This window comes from Ursus americanus, chromosome 10 (genome assembly GCF_024610735.1).
Source record: "Ursus americanus isolate L20-20 chromosome 10, mUrsAme1.1.p, whole genome shotgun sequence".
NCBI classification, from domain to species: domain Eukaryota; kingdom Metazoa; phylum Chordata; class Mammalia; order Carnivora; family Ursidae; genus Ursus; species Ursus americanus.
This window is the reverse complement of record NC_142136.1, coordinates 19,489,928-19,502,330: the sequence shown is the minus strand read 5'-3', so window position 1 is coordinate 19,502,330 and position 12,403 is coordinate 19,489,928. Positions and strand designations below refer to the sequence as shown.

Sequence of the window (12,403 nt, the reverse complement as noted above, 5' to 3'; positions counted from 1 at the left end):
ATACTAGCCCTTTATCTGATAAGACATTTGCAAATATCTTCTCCCATTCTGTCGGGCATCATTTGGTTTTGTTGATTGTTTACTTTGCTGTGCAAAAACTTTTTATCTTGATGAAGTCCCAATAGTTCATTTTTTCCTTTATTTCCTTTGCCTTTGGAGACGTGTCTAGCAAGAAGTTGCTGCAGCTGAGGTCAAAGAGTTCACTGCCTGTGTTCTCCTCTAGGATTTTGATGGATTCCTATCTCATAAATTGTTCTGACACTGGGAAATGAGATAGAAATAGTGCAAAGTTCTAGTTCTAAGAGATTCACTATCTAATGAGGATCTTTAACTCATTAAGTTACTATAACAGATCCCCAGGACAAAAGTTGGGCTATCAAAAGGTTGTGTCTTGATATTGATAAAAGTATATTTTAAATATCTCCATATACAACTTTAGGGTATCTAAAAATAGAATATAATTATAATATGATGTAATTACTATAAAAATAAAATATAATAATAAATAAAATGGCTAGCAGGAATAAACCATTTTTTGAGATAGCAGTAATAAAAATGAAAATATTAGTCAACACCTTAAACATGAATGCCTTCATTACCCTTGCTGGGGAATCAAATTGAGTGAAGCTGAATGTATATTTTTACTATTTACAAGAAATTCACCTAAAAATAAAATGGCACCCAAAGGTTGAGAGGAAGGAAAAGGGTATATATTTCAATGAATTAATGGGAATGAAGGCCAAGCATAGTAATCCTAGTAACAGGAAAATCCACAGCCATTATTCTCAAAGCTTGAACAGTTAATTACATAAAAATATATAATTTCTCTGGTTATGAGTTAAAGTGGGTATACCAAATAGGTTGATGACATTGGCAGCTCAGAAAAGCTGTAATTCAAAATTTCCATATTTTCTTGTTCAGGTTTCAGTAAGTTAATGGAACATTTTGGAGATATGCAATTGAAGGCCAAGAGTCTAGGATGGCAGAGCTAGACATATTCAAAAAACTAGGAAAGGAGAGCACCACATTCTGGATGATGCTGAAATTATCATCTGTTGTGCTCAACCTTTCTGTGGAAGCCTACTACCTGGAGTGGACCAAAGGTGGTGGTGTTCTAGGGAAGCTAGAACACATGGCTGGTAGATGGGTGGAAGCATCAGAACTATGGAGGAAAGTAACTATAACATACAGATCACATTAGGCAACAATGTTAAAAGTGGACCAAGCAGATTGACCAGAATCAGAAAATAAAGAACTAACTGTTACAATGGGCTGACTCAAAAAACCACTGTGAGTCAAAATCCCTTTTCTCTAAATGTTCTACAGAGAGAAGAATCCTTGCAAGTCTGTAATTCCCTGTACATAAGGGAAAGCATACTGGGAGGGAGATGATGGTGGTGGCTGACTGTAGTTACAGACTTAGATTAAAATAGTTTTCCTTAAGATCAGTAGGAGAAGGAAGGGAAGAATGAAGGGGGGGCAAACAGAAGGGGGAATGAACCATGAGAGACTGTGGACTCTGGGAAACAAACTGAGGGCTTTAGAGGGGAGGGGGGTGGGGGATTGGGATAGGCTGGTGATGGGTATTAAGAAGGGCACGTATTGCATGGTGCACTGGGTGTTATACGCAAATAATGAGTCATGGAACATTGCATCAAAAGCTAAGGATATACTGTATGGTGACTAACATAACATAATAAAAATTATTATAAAAAAGTAAATAAAATAAAATAGTTTTCCTTAAAATCCAGTATCAGCAGATACAAAAACACTATTTCTGAGGGTCCTTGTCACAGTTTGCTGGCCAATCCTTCTCTTTAGTAAAACATTAGACCCCTGGACTCTACCATTTGATAGTTGTCAAATACACTATTGATCCCAACAGAGGATGTCCATAAAAACTCAATTTACTTCTGTCACTGCAACAGAGAGGGGAAAAAGGAATAACATAGAAAATGTTTGACATTTTTGCTGATTATGCAACTACTACAATGTGAATTCTGCTGTTTGAACAAATGCTCATATCTGAGTGCCAATTTAAAGAAATTTTCTTTTGAGTTTTTAATGAAACTTCTATGAACACATGTCACATTATTCTGCAACATTTTATGTCAAATCCCCTCTTTTCCCATTGTATTTTGACTTAGACCCACTCTTTCTTTCCCTTGAGGAGAGGATCAACCTGAACTATTTTATTTAACTGCCATTCGGATTTGAAGGGATTTTCCATTTCCAAAGTTGAATTTTTCTAATGAAGCGTATTTCAGTAAAATGTACTTTGAAAATTAAACAATTGAGGTGAACTGGTTATATACTGAATTCCATTATACAATTATTAATAACAAAAACAAGCAATAATAAAAAAAGATTTTCATCATTTATCACTATCTGCACAGCTTCAATAAAACTAATTAAAAATCCTTCTCATTTTCACAGTAGGTAATAGGTTCAATCAAGGCTCTAATAATTCTTTCAAAAAATATTAAAATACAAATACATTTTTATACCAAGTATCAATTTTCAGGTTGATTTAACCACAAAAAAGTATGATTTTAAAGTATAAAATGCATTGGCTCATCAATTAAGTCATATTAGAGGAATCTAAACACTGCCTCTTTTAAATAAAATATGCATATTTATTATAGTATTAGGGAAAATTATGAATGACATGTATAGAACGCAAGTTTGAATGCTCTTTATCTTTGCCACAGGCACATTACCTGCTAGGACATATGCAATCTTTTTAGCTAGTACTAAGATGACTCGCCAGGATTTGTCTCCCTTTTGGACTTTGTTTTTTGTCTACATTGTTTTCAAATACTTATTTAAGCACAAAGTTTCCTTGTCCATTAAGTTTGAACAGAGCTTTTCAGTCTTCCACTAAGTGGGTAGTTATTTCTCTGTGATTCCGTGTCTAACCTCAGATAATCTAACACCTTTTATGAAAAGGCCATTGGCTTTAAAACATCTGGTTTCATATTAAAACGTTTTCTTATTTTCAGACCATTCTTTTTTATATTGAGCTGAATGTCTTCCATATGCACCATCTATTCTTCTCTTTTCTGCCCCTAGTGTTGTACTTTTTCTGTCTTTGAAAGCACTCGTGGAGTGCCTGAGTGGCTCAGTTGGTTAAGCGTCTGCCTTCGGCTCAGGTCATGATCTCAGGGTCCTTGGATCTAGCACCATATTTGGCTCCCTGCTCAGCACAGGGTCTGCTTCTCCCTCTCTCCCTGCCTCTCCCTCTACTCGTGCTCTCTCTTGCTCATTCTGTCTCTCAAATAAATAAAATATTTTTTAAAAAAGCACTCATTACTTTAAAATGTACGTATCAAGAATGTATTCTATGGAAGGTACTGTATAAAGAATGACCTCAAATAGTAACACAGAACATTACTACATGATACCTTTTCAATTATTTGGAAACAATTTTTTTTTTCAGGCTAAAAATTGCAAGTCTGTGTCAATATTTCTAAAATCAGTATTTTCTATTGATTTTACTTCTAAACATAATATATTTATTTTTATCTTCACTGCCATTCTGTTAGTCAAAGCTTCCTCACTGATCATGAATATATTAAGCTTCATGCTAATTCTGCATTTACAGAGTTAGTGATCCCTAAAATATGTAAAATCAATTCACTTTCCATTTGGTTAATATCTATTAAGAAGCTTCACATTGCAACACAAATACAATTTTAAAAATTTTGTACATATGATATACAATATAAATATATAATTATAATATAAAATATTGCACAAATATCCTGTTTGGTCTAGTCCTTGCATACTTATCCAACATGTTCACTACTCTCCCTTTAGGGCATGCCATATTTCAGATATGAAACATTCCAAACTCTTACCTGTCTCCAGACCTTACCATATGCACCTTCTCTTCCTGGATTTCACTTCCTAAGAAGTGAATTACTCTTCCCAAGAAAACTAACCACCATTCTTTAGTAATGACCAGGAAGGAAACCAATTCTAACTATTCCACGGAATAAATTGCTTGTAACTCACCAAAATCTGTTCTCTCTGCTTTTGAACTGTATTTCGCAGACATGTAACCAAATGAGGTTGGGGCACAAGTGATGTGTACTTCTCTGGGAACAAGACTTTAAGTAGTAGTCTACCTCCCACGGCTCTTGTTTTTCCCCTCTCCCTGAACTGACGTAATAGTAAGTCCCCAGGGAATTGCAGAACTGCTTGGAAACTTGGCTGCAGTAAAGAGGAGAGTGACAACCTAACAAGAATACTCTCCCTGGACTACTACTCCAAGTTTAGTGTTAGATTTTTAATGGTCATCTTCTGTTGTTTACTGTCCTGCTTTATTCTTTTCTGGGCCTGCATGATTTATACTACCACGGCCAGATGATGAGCAAAATAAAATCACTACATTTGTGCTTCATTTTTGGATGCTAAGGCATGCGATAAATAAACAGATCAACACATACTTAGTATATTTTCAGGTAGAGAAGAAGAGTAAGGGGTTAAGCATGCTAATTCTAGAGCTCTGTTCCTCCCCAGCAGTAATTAATGAGCTGGCAAAAAGTGTTAGAATTGACTTTCAGAACACCGGAATCTATTCAAAACTTGCAACGGGCAGGGGATGACTTGAAGAAAGAAGCTGACGCTCTGTGGTAAGAACGCACTGCGTGTTTTAAATGGCCCGTCATCCCCCAAACACAAGATTGGCTGGAAGAGTAAGGATGGTCTGGATGGCAGCCTGAAGTTCTGGTTCATTCGCCGGTGCCAGAGGAAGCGGACTCTTCTCAAAGGACTGTGGTTGTAGCCTCAGCCTGTCTAGCAGTTGCTTCAAAGACCAGCAAGAAGGTTTCCCTTTCTTCTGCCTCATTAGGAGTTGTCCCAGGGCTGGACAGTGCTCTGGGCAAATTTTGCTGAAAATGTTTAAAGGCTTTAGAAAGTCAACTATCTTTTAAATAAATGAAACATAATAATTTATCTTTTATGTTTATCCTTACTTTACCAAGTTTCATAGAATTAATTTATTTATGGAGAAAATCATTTATTTATTGGAATTATCATCTTTCTGCATGGGGAATCTTTTTTTAACATTTCCTACAGTGAAAGTCTGATGGAAATAAAAACACTTCTTTAAAAAATATATTTTATCTTTATAACTGAATGTTTTTTCACAGAGTATAGTGCATGGATTTAAGGGTTTTGCTTTGTGTTCTCAGAATTTTAATGATGACACTCCATTTTCTGCCTCTTTTTCAGTTCTTTCGGATTTTCCACTAGATGATCATGTCATGTCTAAACAGCTTTATTTCTTCCATCCCAATCTATATACTTTTATTTCCTTTTCTTGTCTCATTTCATTAGCTAGAACTTCTAGTATATTGAAAAGGAGTGAAAAGAGGGGACATCCTTACCTTGTAGCTGATCTCAGTTGGAAAACTACAAGTTTCTCACTATTAAGTATAATGTTACCTGTAGGGTATTTTTAAGCTCTGCTTTATCAAGTTGAGGAAGTTCTCAATTTTTTACTGAGAGTTTTTATAATCAATGGGTGTTGGATTTTATCAAATACTTGTTCTTTTTTCTTTTTCTAGTTCCCTAAGGTAGAAACAGAGTATTGTTTTTGGATCTTACTTCTTGTCTAATATACACATTCAATGCTATTAATTTCCCTCTAAGCATTGCATTTCACTGCATCCCACAAATTTTGATAAGCTGTATTTTCATTTTCATTTGTTTCAAAATATTTCTAAATTTCTTCTGAGATTTCTTCTTTGATTCATGTATTATTTAGAAGTATGTTGTTTAATCTCCACAATTTTGGAATCTTCCAGTTATCTTTCTGTTTGATTCCTTTGTGGTCTGAGAGGAGACCAAATAAAATTATGATTTCTGTTCTTTCAAATTTATTTTAAAAAAGATTTCTTTCTTTCTTTCTCTTTCTTTTCTTTCTTTCCTTCCCTCCCTCCTTCCTTCCTTCCCTCCTTCCTTCCTCTCATCTTTCTTTCTTTCTTTCTTTCTTTCTTTCTTTCTTTCTTTCTTTCTTTCTTTCTTTCTTTCTTTCTTTCACTTATTTATCTGAGAGAGCTAGCAAGCACACAAGAGAGAAGGCCAGAGGGAAAGGGAGAGAAAAACTTAGGCAGACTCCATGCTCAGCACAGAGCCCAATGTGGGGCTCAGTCTCATGACCCTGAGATCACGACCTGAGCTGAAACCAAGAGTTGGACACTTAACCTACTGCACCACCCAATCCCCCCTCTTTTAAATTTCTTTATGTGTATTTTATAGCTCAGAATGTGGCTTACCTTGACCAATGTTCCATGTAAGTGTGAGAAGAGTATGTATTCTGCTATTGTTGAAAGAAGTGATCTACAGATGTCAATTATATCCAGTTGATTGATGTTTTTGTTAAGCTCAAATATGTCCTTACTGATTTTCTGCTTGCAGAGTCTGTCCATTTCTGAGGGCTATTAAAGTTTCCAACTATGATAGTGAATTAATCTCTTTATCTCGGCAGTCTTATTAGATTTTGCCTCACATAGTTTAACACTCTATCGTTAGGCACTTACAAAGTAAAGATTGTTTTGTCCTTAGTAAGTTGACCCCTCTATCATTATGCAATGTTTTTCTCTATCCCTGATAACTTTCCTTGCTTTGAAGTCTACTTTGTTTAAAATTAATAAAGCTATTCTTACTTCTTTTTAAATTAGCATTAGTATAGTATATTTCCTCCACCCACTTACTTTTAATTTATATGTCTTTATATTTAAAGTAGGTTTCTTGTAAACAACAGATAGTTGTGATTTTTGTTCCATTTTGACAATCTGTGTCTTTTCATTGGTACAGTTAGCCATCAACATTCAGACTTATTAATATAGTTAGGTTAATACCTACCACAATTGTTAATGTTTTCTGCCCTTATTCTTCATTCCTATTTTTGTCTTCCAGTCTTTCCCTTTCTGTCTGTGTGCTTTTAATTGAGAATTCTGTATGAAATTTTTTTCCTTTCTTTTTTTTTTTTACTTTTCTAGTGATTGTTATAGAGTGTGCAATATACATTTACAGCTAATCAAAATCTACTTTCAGATAACACTATACTACTTCACAGGTACTTTGAGTACATTTTAATAACAAAATAATCCTAATTCTTCCCTTTCATCCCTTATATCATTGATATCATTTATTTACTTATATATTATTATTTGCTTATATATTATTATATATATTACGTATATGTTATTATATATATTATTTACCTATATATTATATATTTTTACATATATGTATTATATTACTTATATGTTATATATATTATTTATATATTATTTACTTATATATTAGCATATAAAGAATATATATGTTATATTATGTAATCATATATTCATAAAATATATACACAGGCATACATAATTCATATTGTTCATATTATTTTGAAAGAACTATTATCTGTGAGGTCCATTAAGAATAAGAAAAATAAGTGGTGCCTCAGTGGCACAGTCAGGTAAATGTCTGACTCTTCGTTTCAGCTCAGGTTGGGATCTCAGGGTTGTGAGATCGAGTCCCACGTTGAGCTCCTTCCTCATCATGGAGTCTGCCTGAGATTCTCTCTTCTTCTCCTTCTCCCCCTCCCACTTGTGCTCTTCCTCTCTTTTTGTCTCTCTAAAATAAATAAATAAATCTTTAAGAATAAAAAAACAAAAGTTTTTTTATTTTACTTTCACTTCTTCAGAGCTCCTCCTTTATTTAGATGTTAGTTTCTGATGTATGCTATTTTCCTTCTGTTTAAAAAAACTTCTTTTAACATTTCTTGCAAGGCAGGTCTACTGATAACATATTGCCTCATTTTGTCTGTCTGAGAAAGTATTTATTTCTCTTCACTTTTGAAGAATATTTTGCAAGATATAGGATTCTAGGTTGGTAGTTGTTTTTTATTTTTTCTTCTCTCAGAACTGAATATTTCACTCCACTTTCTTCTTGTTTATACGGTTTCTGAAGAGAAGTCAAATGTAATTATTTGTTCTTCTATTAATAAGGTATTTTTAATTCTCTGGTTTCATTCAGGATTTTTTTCTTTATCTTTGATTTTTCTGTATTTGCAAATTATATGTGGGACTAAATTTTTGGCGCTTATCCTGCTTAACATTCTCTTAGTTTTCTGAATCTGTTGTTTGTTGTCTAATATTAGTTTGGGGAAATTTTCAGTGATTATATTTTCAAATATTTCTTCTGTTTCTTTATCTTTTTCTTTTCCTTTTGGTATTCACATCACTCATGTTATGCCTTTCACAGTTATCCCATAGCCCTTGGATATTCTGATTTTTTTTTCAGTCTTTGATCTCTTTGCTTTCAGTTTTGGACATTTCTATTAAACTCAGAGATTCTTTCCTCAGCCATGTCATCTACTAATAAGCCCATCAAAGTTACTCTTTATTTCTATTACAGTATGTTTTATCTCCAGCAGGTCTTTCTGGTTCTTTCTCTCTGCTTACAATACCCATGTGTTCTTGAATGCTGTCTACTTTATTCATTAGAACTCTTAGCAAATTAATAATAGTTGTTTTAAATTCCCAATCTGATAATTTCAAAATCCCTACCATGCCTGGTTCTGATGCTTGTACTGTCTCTTCAAATTGTGTTGTTTCCCTTATGGTATGGCTTGCAAGTTTTTTTTTTTTTTTTTTTTTTTTTTGGATTGGCCATGATGTACCAGGTAAAATAAATAGGCTTTTAGTAATGTGCTGGTAAGGTGTCTGAGGACAGAAAGCATTCTATAGTCCTTATGATTATGTATCAGTCTTCAGTGAGCCTTTACTTCTGGATGGTGAAGTGTTTGAAAAGTGTTTTCAGGGTGTTTTGTTTTGTGTTTTTTCCTTCACTCTTAGGTTGGGAGAGGATGGCTAGACTGAGCTGTCATTGGATATTTTTCTTCTTTTGCATGGAAGACTAGAAAAGGATAGGGTTGGTTTCCTTTCCTTCGAGTCAATTAGGCTCTAATAATACCCCCAGAAGGTTAGGCTCTGACTAAGTAGTTTCTTCCTAGGTCAGGCCTTGTTAGTAAGAAGAGTGCTCTGGCATATTGCAAAATGGTTCCTTTTCCCCTTTCCCTGCTGGAAGCAGGGGAGGACTTTTCTCCCATATTTATTATGAGTTAAGTCTTAGAAAATTACAGGGTTCCCCTGGAGTTTTTAACTCTCAGAGTTGTTTACACTGAGCCTCCAGTAATTCATCAAATATAATTTAGGCTTTTCTACTCCTCATTACTGCACAGTTTGCACTCCTTTAAGTTATTATTCTCTGTATTTGCCTGTCCAATCATGGGGGCAGCAGTTTGTCTTATGTCCTCACGTGAACAGTTGTTGATTTTTCAGTCTGTTCAGCTTTTTATTTGCTGTTAGGATGGAGGGACAACTTTCAAGCTCCTTATGTTGAAAACCAAAAATGAAAAGTCCCATCCATTAGGTCTTTTAACATATTAGTTATTGTTATTTAAAATTCCCCACCCCATCTTACTCTGTTTTATTTTCCTACTCATTAAATTTATAATGGGTTTTTACCTTGTATTTGTGTGTGTCATATGTTTTTTGAATACTAAACATTGTGAGGAACATTTGATTCTATATTAAATTATATTTATGACTCTTAATATCAATACTCTTCCTACTGCTAAGCCACTAATATAGGGGGTTGAACTTTCTAGTCAGCAATAGAACTGTGTTTTGTTTCCTTTCTGTTATAGTTAACATGAGTTTAGTATCAACTCAAAGACATCTAGTGTTACCTATGATTAGAGAGTGGGGACTAGTTTGCTGGAGTTTTCCCTTATCATTCCTATTTTACCCTCAATTTTTTTCATGTACCTTTTTCTCAAAGAAAACTGTAGCTACAAAATCCCTAATTTTTCTGTGTTATTGTTCTTCCCCTGAGGTAGATGGCTCTTGCCTTTACTCAGTACATGCTAGCTTGTTGGAGAAAATGCAGAATCAGTGAGAAATGTTGGCTTCTGAGACCAGGAAAAAAAGGTATTCTAAAAGCTAAGTATGTCCTGAGACAGAGAATACCCTTATTACCCACTGTCATGTCTAAGGAAATTATATGTATGCCTGCAAATGACCACACCCTTAAGAAAGAAATATTTTTCCTTTTCCATCTCCAATACATTTAAATTTTACCTTATGGTCCACAAGGTTTGTTACTCTCCTTTCAATTTCAGGCTTTTGTCCTAAGAAGAGAAGAGTTTTGGCAAGGTTTTTGTCTTTTCCTTATGGCTGCCTCTAACTTCTAGGACCTTACAATGTGGGTGACTTTATCCAGCCTTCTTTTCCTCCCGCAGATTCTCTTGGGTTTGCCTTGTGGAGTTTCGTGATGAAAAACACAACTGTGGCTACAAAATCTGTCTACAGCTCTCATGCTAAACCACATCAGTCTTTAGCAACAAATTAAGAATCGTAACTAAATACTTCTTAATCATGTGTAAGGCACTTCTATCTTCCCCTTCTTTACCCTCTGCCGTAAGTGAGGGAGCGCTTGTGCTCTGTCTCTTCTTACATTCATCTGTTTTTCTTTAGATGTTAGGTCATCCCATTGCTGTGTAACTTCAAATTTTAATGGGTGGATTTAAGATTTTTTTTTTTTTTTTTTGAAGATTACCTTGCTTTTGTTGTGATGGTGATAGAAGTGACACTCTTTCTGGCTTCCTACTTCTTAGGCATAAGTGGAATCTGGATTTACATTTTAAATTATATCATTTATTTTTATGATGTGCTCTTCTTTATACTCTCTTGGGGGTCCCTTTATTGTAAATAATACAACTTAAATTCCAGGTCTGCCCAATTGTCAATTGTTCAATTGTTTACAACTTCTTATGCATCAGTATGATCCTAATAAAAAGATGATATATCAATCCAAATACAACTCAAGTCACTGATGTGTTTTGTTACCGCCTGATACCGTTAGTAAGTCTCATCTTCCATATGTCTTCCTCAAGCATCCTAACTCTATAAATTTCCCAGGCATGTGGATTAAGGAAACTGCCATTTATTCTTCCCAAACTAGAATAATTGTATACATTTTCAATCCCCTAATAAGGCGTGAAATAGTCTGTGCTGATCCTCTCAAATCTAGACATATCAGTACCGAGTGGTTTTCTGACAACTCTTGGTATTGATTCTGCCACTGAAGCTTTAAAAAGTGCTGTATGATTTTTGTCTGGTCTATTTCTGAGAAAGTATTTTTCATTGGTTCACAACCTCTTCTGTCTCGTTCTCGCTCTGCTGAATTTCTATGTTCTACACTTCTCCAAGATCTAATATAAGCTAAAATTTGACCTTTATGGAAACTGCTTCTTTGTAGAAGAAAGCAGGCAATAAATGTAGAAGCAAAGGTAGAACTGGAACCAGAAAAAAAACAAACTTTGCAATCCCAATGTAAAAGTTGACTAAGGTTCATATATTCAGAAGGGAAAAACAAACTTATACAATGAATAGTTATGACCTACCTCAACCAAGTGTTCAAAGTTAGCATCATCAATAGCTATAAATAATAAAGAAGACTGCTCAATTAATAAGAGACCATTCTGGCAGTCTTCCTATTTTGAAGAAATTATACAATTTTTTTTTTCAAATAAACAAACATACTAAATAATGGATACCCTCATGCACGAAATGATACCACCACATAACATCTCCCAGAGCAACAGCTTCTGTATTGCCTTTAATGACTTTAATATTGGAGGGTACAGATGCTCAACCTCAGCTGTTATGCATCAATAGCAAGGACAGGGCAGTTCAAAGTGAAGCAATAGCAAACTGGGCATAAAATTATGAAGCTGGTCCATATTTTATACCTATATTTTTGTTGCAAGATATATTGTTGAGTTGAGTAACAGAATTTAATTTCATAACAGTTCTAAATCTCATATGTATGTGTGTATATGTATACATGCATATATAAAATATATTTACTATTATATGTGCACACATATACACATATATATTTGTATGTATATATACATATATATGCATGCGTTTATTTATAAATATATATATATAAAATGTACACACACACACACACAGACATTTTTTCAAAATAACAAAATGGAAAGCAAACTAAAAAACTGATCTAGTTCTATGAGCTGAATCTGAAAATTTAGCTAATCAAATGTGGGGAAATTAAAGGAGTTATATCTTCAAATTATATGATACACATGTTTATATGTACATACATATTTGTGTGCATATGTATGTATTTGTGCATATGTTTGTGTATTTATGTGTGTATATAGAGAGGTGTGTGTGTGTATATATATACTATTGTATATATATGTACAATTTTTCTGCTCTAATCTTTCCTTTCTCTCTGGGATTTTAAATATACAGACGTTTGATTATTTGATATTATCTAATTAATCCCATAGCTCTGTTCATTG

General features: G+C 34.0%; 1 long non-coding RNA gene across 1 annotated transcript in view; it reads right to left on the bottom strand.

Moving 5' to 3' along the window:
- Positions 1–4,248, bottom strand: part of LOC123801071 (uncharacterized) — a 116,039-nt gene extending 111,791 nt beyond the window's left edge. Inside the window, exon 1 of the long non-coding RNA XR_006782099.2 lies at positions 4,018–4,248. This is a non-coding gene — a long non-coding RNA (uncharacterized LOC123801071). The remainder of the gene's footprint in view (positions 1–4,017) is intronic.
- Positions 4,249–12,403: the final 8,155 nt, after the last annotated feature.